The sequence below is a fragment of the Dendroctonus ponderosae genome, unplaced genomic scaffold (assembly GCF_020466585.1).
Source record: "Dendroctonus ponderosae isolate FM_Combo_2020 unplaced genomic scaffold, Dpon_F_20191213v2 Dpon_F_20191213_1, whole genome shotgun sequence".
NCBI classification, from domain to species: Eukaryota; Metazoa; Arthropoda; class Insecta; order Coleoptera; family Curculionidae; genus Dendroctonus; species Dendroctonus ponderosae.
Genome location: NW_026017110.1, coordinates 175,189 through 183,203, shown reverse-complemented (window position 1 = coordinate 183,203; position 8,015 = coordinate 175,189). Strand labels below are relative to the sequence as shown.

At 35.5% G+C, this 8,015-nt stretch overlaps 1 long non-coding RNA gene across 1 annotated transcript in view; it reads left to right on the top strand.

The window, feature by feature from the left end:
* Window positions 1-1,275, top strand: part of LOC125505816 — a 4,753-nt gene extending 3,478 nt beyond the window's left edge. Inside the window, exon 2 of the long non-coding RNA XR_007282442.1 lies at window positions 1,013-1,275. This is a non-coding gene — a long non-coding RNA (uncharacterized LOC125505816). The remainder of the gene's footprint in view (window positions 1-1,012) is intronic.
* The last annotated feature ends 6,740 nt before the right edge of the window (window positions 1,276-8,015 follow it).

Below are 8,015 nucleotides of genomic sequence, written 5' to 3'. Positions count from 1 at the left end.
GTTTATGATGCACCCTGTATATTGGAAAGTAATTTTAGAATGTGGACCTTTTAAACGTGAAAAGCTTTCGTTGGACGAATTTTCTTGTAAACTTCATATTTACTGAGATATCGCACTTTGACGCACTAATGAGCAACCCTGTATATTGACTTACGTCGTCATCGTATGAGAAATTGCCGATCGGGCAGCATTCATTTGAATCTAATCCTTACAAGCTCCGCCCAGGATGTAGCTTCGAAACTTCATGAAAATCTTCCTTTGCTCTTAACATGGAACAATAAAAACCTTTTCAAATCAACCTAAAGCACTGGATCTTCTTTGTGCGATGCTTCGTTCAACCGTCATCCATAGGGGCAGGTCTATCACCTGATATCTCCATCCGAATTCGCCTTTTAATGGGCGCGAACGTCTTAACTTGCCGTTAAAGTGAACTTTATTATACGTTATTTGATATTCCATGCATTGAAGAAAACTTCACGGTCTTTTATTCGTCAAGACGCTATTCTTTGCCTTATTGTCGTTTGACATTCAAGAAGCGATTTCCGCTCCAACAGGTAATGGTAATTGTGAGAAGTTTCATAGACCGATGGTGTCGCTCTTCACTTCGCTTGATGTGATCAGACCTAACCAGCTTTTTTAACTCAGTTAAACCGGCCAGTTTGATCCTGTATATTTAGTGTCGAGGATTGTACACTTATCTAATAGTGCCAGCAAACATAGTTATATTCCGCATATTAAAATGGTAAACAATAAAACATGTGCATCTGATTTTCCTAGCAAACAAACAATGTTCACTTGGAAGCAAATTGATCTTCATGAACGTTGGCGGTCTCACATTTAATTTTACGTTTTATGATCTGTTTTAATGTTAGCTAGTACTATTAGTGCCTCGTTAACAAACAAACAGCTCTGACTGTTTACACGCCACTGAACTTAGCTAGAAAGGAACACCTGGACGAGGATGCGCGATTTCTCTTCAAAGAACTGACCTAACTCTAGTTATCCCTATTAGCTGGATGGACGATTTCGTATAAAAGGACGATTGCCGACTTTGGAACGTACGCAAAGGGACCGTCCATTGATGCACGCTATGCCTTCTACTAAAGGACCCTAATTATGTCGGTTTTTCCAACATAATTAACTAGATTTAGGTTTGAAGATCGCATTACGTATAAGTCTGATATCGCTCATTTTAACCATGCGTTAAAAATATTGTATTATACAGCTGAGCTTGGTCAAATTATTAGTTTAATTTTATCTTAATTTATTAATAAACCGTTGGCATTTTCAATAACATAACTCAGTTATCGGCTGTGATAACTGCGAAAAATATAAAAATGAGAACAAAACCAGATACACCTATCTTTTAAGTTCCATTTAAGGGGCACAATACCGTCACTGCAAACAAAACGAGTCTTTCGAAAATGTCAAAAGCTTACATGCCGATGGTTCCTCCAGATGGGTTCATCGTGGGACAATCCGACGAATCACATTCACGCACATTCAGGATGCTGGTAGTCAAGATCTTATCGTCGTTGTTTGATGTTTCTAAGTGTGTTGATGATGTAGTTTGAATTTAATATGTTCAGGTGGGTTGTCCTTTTGTTGGTGGAGGTGTTCAGATCCAATGAGATCATATTTAAAAAATTACTCGTTGGATTGTCCAAGTGGCACATGCACAGTGGTTACATTGCCAGAAAATGCCTAAAATGTGATGTAAAATTTGCACATTTAGGCCAGGAGGGTTACAGATTGGCATAGCTCTAACGTGATGTAACTTAAATTCGCCCAACAGAAAAGTGTCAACAATCGCATATAACTCGATGGGGTTGGGATATTTTGTCTTTGTCAAATAAATAATTTTAAATCACCTTGTTCTATACCTACTTCTTTGCACTTTCGAGCACTTTGCAGCGAAGATTTCCGAAAAAAAAACGCGATTTTTACATTTTTTCCACTTTTTTACATTTATTAACCTATGCCTTAATTATTCTCAAATTAACTACTTAAAGTCGCTTCCTTTTGCTTGACATCTTGCTCGTCTAAAACGTCAAATGCCTAAATAAATGTATTCCCTACACGTTGGCAATCATAATACGCAATTTGCAAATATACTTCATTATTCTATCAGTCTATGAATAATCAAGTAATCTTTGAAGATTACATATGAAAGCGTCGAATTTCTTCTGCCTTGATGTTCGCACAAGGCAACTCCCCTATGTGTATTCTTATTTTTTAATCATGATATAATGGGTCTACTCGACTGCTATGCATGGTTTAACAGCAATTTTTTTCATATGAAAATGTCAATGTGGATAAAGCTTCGTTCGTGGCAACATCTACGTTGACTCTTTTAAATGTCACTAATGTTGATGGACTGTGTCAGATTAACAATTTTGACATTTCACAACATTGTCAGATTCTGAACTCTTCTTTAACCACATGCTAGTTATTAAACATATTTATTTCTAGAGAAGACCATCCATTTCCATTAGTATACAGGGTGATTCAAAATTGGCGTCATTCCTTTTAAGGGGTGATGGAGGCTCACTTGGGGACTACGAGAAAAATTTAGAAATTTTTTTTTTCGAAAATTTCTAGAAGATATTAACAGTTGAAGATCGAATTTCAACTTTGCTATTAAGCATTATTTTGAAATTGCTCCATGTTTAATTGGTAGCATATTGGAATATTTAAGCATTCAAAAAGAAAAATTACGATCTTTGCTTCAAATTACGAAACTTTTCGATATTGAAAAAGTTATGTTCTACAATTCTTTGATGAAAAGGCACAGCGGTAATGATGTTTTTTGCCATTAACAGATAGTTACAGGCCTTGTCAATAATAACAATAATTTGTCAAACTGTGACTTACTTTGAATTTTCTTTCACGAAATTGCGGATATGCGATTAGTTCGTTACCTTGAAAAACATTGCTGCCGTATTTCCGATATAGTTTTTTCCAAATTTCTCAGTTTTTAATAACAATTAATTTCTTTTACTAGTTTTTCTGTACTCCTATAACACCGCCAGACAACACCCCCAGAGGAATGACGCCAATTTTGAATCACCCTGTATAGCTACCTGGGTACTCATGCTGAGCCCTCTTTAATAAAGGGCCAATCATATAAATTATTAAAATTTGCCCCACTTGTAAATCTCATTCACGCATAACTAGAATAGTTGGAGTAGAAGTTATTTAATTTAATCGCGTACGGTGTAGTTCATTATTAAAAATGGAACTTATCAACCATCAACTCTCTCGCAGGAAGTTAAAAATCAATTTTTTGTAAACTTTAGAGTTTTGGTGTTTTGTTTTGTAGGTTTTGGAATAACGGTGGAAACTTGAAACGTCTTGTACTTTCAACATTCAACAATTTAAATGTTATTCTTACAGTAAATTACATGAGGGACTTTTTGATGTTAATTGTTAGAAAATGTTCCCACATTTCACAGGCGACAACAGGAAAAGGCAAATTTTCGTCCCCATGTATAATCTGCTCGTTGAAATTGCATCAGTTAATCAGTAGTGCTATCATGGACCAAATAGGTGCCCAAAACTCCCACGAACAGGGGTTGGAAAACAATATCGGATGGTGATGTATTACCATATGTTAGCGCGATATAATTAGGGCGAAGAATTAGGGTTGACGCAAAGTACTTTGTACGATTTACAACTGCAATAGACAATAGACAAAAGAAGCACAGTTCATTACTGTCTTACTACAACTCGTTGTAAAATTATGCAATAACAGTTCTGTTTGAGGTTAGTCTTCAAATCTGACTGGAATCTGACTTCAGGTTCCACTTAAGTGGCACTTCATCTTCCCCTTAAATAATTTGCCTGTTAAGGTTCGCCTTAACGCTAGGTGACARTGGTGCAAACGAATTCTGTCACTTAACTGTCACTCGTATGTTAAGGTGAGCCTTAATGCTAGGTGACAGTGATGCAAACGAATTCTGTCACTTAACTGTCACTCGTATGTTAAGGTGAGCCTTAACGCTAGGTGACAGTGGTGCAAACGAATTCTGTCACTTAACTGTCACTCTTATGTTAAGGTGAGCCTTAGTGGTGCAAATGGCCGTTAAAGAATAATTGAAAGTTGCAGAAAAGTCTTGATCTAATGTTTGTGTGGAAGCCAAGTTAAAATATGCTTTTCCCCATTGATTAAATTATCTAATTAAAATGAACCTGAAAGATTATTAAATATTTTGCTATCGAACTATTCACGTGCATGTGTTGCTCCGTGGCCCAGCAGGTTTCCCACGCTACTCAGCAGTCATCAGTTACTACTCTGCAGGAATGACGTGGTGATTGCCACCCCAAAGTGAAAACAATTTATTATTTGTGATTCGGGGGCTAATCAGGATAAATATCGGTAACTACTGATCAGACCAGATGACGCTTCCCGGTCTTTTCCTGTATGTAAAGGGATGATAGCTGCAAATGCGGTGCTGTCCCATATGGGCCGCTGGTGCTTGGGAACTTATATTACTTTAATAAGTATCTGATGGGCTACTTTACGCGAATGATGTCGTTTGGTTAAATGAACGATATTATTTCGCCTATTTTAAGATATCTAAATCCCTGTCGATCAACATACATATAAGGATATTTTTCTATTTATATTCCAGTATTCCATTCAACAATTGGCGTACTGCAGCAAATCCAACCTATTGTTATATTAATTCCCGTCTATCTGGCATTGCCGTGTTATCAATACCACTTGAAAGACTGATTGAATTTGTATTTCGGCCACTTAACGCTAGTCCATTAGTCAACAAGATAAAGAAAGTCAGTTTGGTGAAGTGTGCTTTTCCTCTTTAATGTAAAGGGTTTGCTGGAATTTTAAAATCAACAAAATCCGGTTGATCGGTCAGACCGAGTCAGTTATAATTAGCATTTTCCCAGAAAGAGAGTGAAGATGATCAAATACGTAAAACTACATCGTCAGCGTTATGTTTTCCGTCCATTCAAGTGCGCTTGATGTAACTTAATTGATAGCTTAGTTATTCATTCATTATTCTCATCGACCTTTAAACTCTAGCTAATGCAGCCAAAAACTGCAGTAGAAAATAGTTAGCTTTACTTTGGATAAATTGTGGTCTAAAGATAGAAATTAAACTTTATAAGTTTTACAAATCTCTCAGTATGGGGTTTTGAATTGTGAATGATTCTACGTCAAGTCATAATTGAAAAAAAGGGAAAAATTTGTAGTTTGACGTCACATACTAATTAGTTAAGCACGCTATAGAATAATTTGGTACTCTTATTAATGAAAGTACGATTTACAAAGTGATACTTATCTAACGGGTTATCATAATTGGGACTTCATTGTTGACTACTCTCGAGGTCAAGAGATTCTGAGAGAGAGTCGATTTAGAGACACAAATAGAACAAAAAGATAATTAAGGACAAATCAATTGTGACTAAATCGGTAAAATATTGGCCAAAAGCGGTAAAATGTTCGGTTTCCAGGCTATCAACTCATATTTTAAAGCTAGTGATGAGACTGGCCTTGGTCCTGATCTTGCAAAAAAAACAAGACCTTTTTTGCGATAATTATGATATTCACGGACAGAAAATTGTTTTCCAAAACAATTTTGTTCGAAATACTTCTTAATTAATTGTTCTTGTGAACTGGCTTTATACAGGCATTCACAACCTTATGGACACTGAGCAGGGACGTGTAGAGGCGTTCAAAGCAAATTGAGCTTCCATTCAAGTTTTTTTCCATTCAAGTTAGCGAGAATTTTTTATCTCTTGTAGTTTTTTGTATTTGCCTTCGTTTTCGAGTTATTTGCACCAACATACGTCCATGTAGGGTTTCTGGGTGATTTTCTATGAATTTTCTTATAATTTTTGTTGTGTCCTTTTGTTCACATTTTTCGTGAACGCTTGAAGTGCAAGTTGAAATTAAAATATGGATGGCTGACGTGTTAACTTTAAAGTTGATTTTTTTACTTTAATCTTAAGTTTAAATTATTTGATTTTAATTTAATAAATTAAAGATGCTGTTCAAAAAGCGAAAGCTTTGAACAAGTGGGACAACTTTAGATTCTACTATTAATACGGAAGTCAAAAAGGAAACAGCCTGCTATTTTTTTTTGGTTTGCAGTAGCATCTGATATCTATCGCTTTTGTTGACCATCAGGTAAAATTTTATTGATTAATTTCAAACTCGCATTTTTAAAAACACTGTTTCAAATTTAATACAATATTCTTTCTAATTCTAACCTAATCGTAGACTATCTATAACTTAGATTAAACGGACTTGACCATAGGCTGTCTTTAATTGAATTACTTTTACACTTAAATCATGCTGATCATAGCAGAAACGATACTACGTCTTATTTTAATCGTTTAGTCGGCGTAAGTGGCCATATAATTGTAATTAATACGGAAAACCTAAAATTCGGCCCGATTTAAATACATACTCTATACGAAGAGACATGATTATGCATATTAGCCAGCGGTGAATTAAAACGTTTATTTTTATTAAGACCTTATCAGCAAAGTTGTAAGAGGGGGTTTAGCGTGATAGAAATCACTGCCATCAACAGTGAGTTGGAAGCCCCTCGCTGCCCCGTGTATATACTTCTTAACCAGTGCCGTACTCACATATAGTTGAACTTGCGAAGATGATTTTTATGCAATTGTGGCTAGGAAAACTGTATTTCTTACAAAATAGTTTTCAGATCAGATAAATTGAAAGAATTCGCATTAAATATTGACGCAAAAATTAATCTCCCTCCACACTTGATTAATTGTCAATTACTATTCAAAGAACAAATGATGATTTGGGTCAACGCAGTTATTGTTGCAAAGTTATTGAAAAAAATTAAAAAATCTGTATTAAACGAGTGAGTAGTTCGATAACCGTTTCAATTTTTCTGCTAATAAGCATCCTAAATTTTCAAACTGTTACACCACTGATATTCAAACTTGGACAATGGTAGAACTGATCCCAATAAAGAGACCAAATGTCAGTAAAGCCAAAGCAGGGGCTAATCTGTTCATTGTTGGGAGATCATCGGCGGTGTACAACCATTGTTTGTGCGGTTTACAGCCGGCAAATTCTTAGATGGCATCTCTATCTGTTTTCCGTTTTGGAGTTTTGGAAGCCAATAGCTGAAAGTTAGTTTCATGATTCTGGGAACCGGCATCACAAAGCCAAAAGGTGTCCCGTTATGATATTTCTTACAATCATTAAGCAGGCTTCTCTGGACAAACTTAAAATTTAAGTAGACATTTACTCTTAAGTGCATTAAAAATTTGATGTGAATTTTTGTTTTCATTGACTATACGTGGTACTAGATAGGTATATGAATTCGTTTGATCGATTGGTCTGAAATAAGCAGTCTCATTTCCTGCGGGCCTTGGATAGAAACTGTTCTTATTTTCATCGAAACATTTTTAATAGATCGGTCATAAAACTTAAACCAGCAAGTCCGTATTTGATCCCAGATGTGTTTCGGAATTCCCTCTAGAATAATGATGACTTGTCTTAAATTTTYTTTCRWTYSWMGTTCATTCAWCRCAAYKTCTYTYGWTCTCGAACTGTTTCTGAGACWTMGTCAATGTATGGCCCAAAGCAGACTGTTGAAATGCAGCAAACTAAAAGCTGAACACRATCTCCATAAAGAAATATACCTGCTGCTTTCCTCACTGCTTCTGTTYTCAAAATATATGGATACTGTTTTACAGTTAAAACTTGAAGTAATTAAAKTTGGCACAATTTTTTTCCTTTACAATGTTTGTCTTGACGGTATAAAACCTCCAGGGATTATCAATATATTTTATGATAATCTACGATGATAATAATAAGCGACTGAAAATACGTTTAATTGGTGAAACTATTTATTGCAACTTGTAACCAGAAAAGCCGTGACTCGGCTTAGCTGTTATTAACTTTATGGCATCTTTATGGTGGCAGTTAACCAAGGATGTACGCAATAAACATTTTTGCACCGATATGGAATTCGAAATTATATGTCGAAGACCATGTCAATAAA